The sequence below is a fragment of the Rattus norvegicus genome, chromosome 1 (genome assembly GCF_021556685.1).
Source record: "Rattus norvegicus strain SHRSP/BbbUtx chromosome 1, alternate assembly SHRSP_T2T, whole genome shotgun sequence".
Classification (NCBI taxonomy): Eukaryota; Metazoa; Chordata; class Mammalia; order Rodentia; family Muridae; genus Rattus; species Rattus norvegicus.
In genome coordinates, this window is record NC_141534.1 from 55,331,628 (window position 1) to 55,333,052 (window position 1,425).

Here is a 1,425-nt window from a genome sequence, read left to right on the forward strand (position 1 = left end):
TTTCAGGGTCAACAACTTACGTATGTGTCTAACTGTGTTTAGATGGAGCCTTGGCAAAAATTTCCTTAGCGTTTGAAGAACTTTGTCTCAGGACGAGTAATTCTTACTGGAGTGTCCCCAAAGTCTACTTTAGAGTGCAGAGAGAAGAACCTCTTGTTAGACTTGGTCTTGCTGGCAAGGCCCCTCTTTCCAGTCTGTCTTACCCAGTGTATACCACAACCACCACACCCCACCCCCTGACCCTCTGCTGCACTTAAGGGAGCCTCTTGCCTGCTTCTCACCTCCTGGAGAGGCAAAGTCATCCCAGAACAGCCAACCTGCTGTGGAGATTGGCTCTCCAGTGATAGAAATCTGTGGAATCAGTGGGATCAAGTCTCATGCTGGTTTCATATTGAAAGTAAATCAAACACATCTTTCAAAATCAAGATAATTTTCTGCTAGAAATATTTAAATTTATGTGGCTTTTTGCAACAGTGTTTATTTTAAACTTAAAATCACACCAAAGAAAGGAATGCATTTTTTAAAATCATTATCAGAAAAAGCACACAGAGATGGTGTGTTTGAAAGGAATCAGGGACATCTGTCACCATGAAGGTAGGGCTGTGCAGTTTTAGCAGTTACAAGATCTACTCTGGACACGGGCGGCGCTATGCCAGGACCGATGGGAAGGATTTCAAGTTTCTTAATGCCAAATGTGAGTCTGCATTCCTTGCCAAAGGAACCCTCGCCAAATTAACTGGACTGTCCTGTCCAGAAGAAAACACAAGGAAGGACAGTTGGAAGAAATTCAAAAGAAAGGAACCCGCTTGAAGTCAAATTCCAGCAGGCCATCACGGGTGCTTCTCTGGCTGATATAATGGCCAAGAGGAATCAGAAACCAGAAGTTAGGAAAGCTCAGCGAGAACAGGCTATCAGAGCTGCCAAGGAAGCAAAAAAGGCTAAGCAGGCATCAAAGAAGACAGCAATGGCTGCTGCCAAGGCCCCCACAAAGACAACCACTAAACAATAGATCGTGAAGCCTGTGAAGGTCTCTGCTCCCCGAGTTGGTAGGAAATACTAATTTGGTAGATGAGAGTTTAAAAATAAAGATTTGTGGGGTTGGGGATTTAGCTCAGTGGTAGAGCACTTGCCTAGCAAGCGCAAGGCCCTGGGTTCGGTCCCCAGCTCCGAAAAAAAAAAAAAAAAAAAAGAAAAGAAAAGAAAAAAAAATAAAGATTTGTCTTTAACTCTAAAAAAAAGAAAAGAAAAGAAAAAAGGAAAAAGAGAGAAAGAAAAAGAAAGGAATCAGATGTTGGAGTAGTTCCTGGGTTTGCGTTGGGTCAGATCTCCCCCTCGTCGATGTGCCTCCATCTTCCTTTCATGTCTCTGTTTCTTTTCTGTGAATAAACACTCTGACAGAAGCTACTTAGAGGAGTGGGGTGGGTT

At 43.2% G+C, this 1,425-nt stretch overlaps 1 pseudogene; it reads left to right on the forward strand.

The window, feature by feature from the left end:
• The first annotated feature begins 582 nt into the window (after positions 1-582).
• On the forward strand, positions 583-1,060 carry Rpl24-ps5 (ribosomal protein L24, pseudogene 5; annotated as a pseudogene).
• Positions 1,061-1,425: the final 365 nt, after the last annotated feature.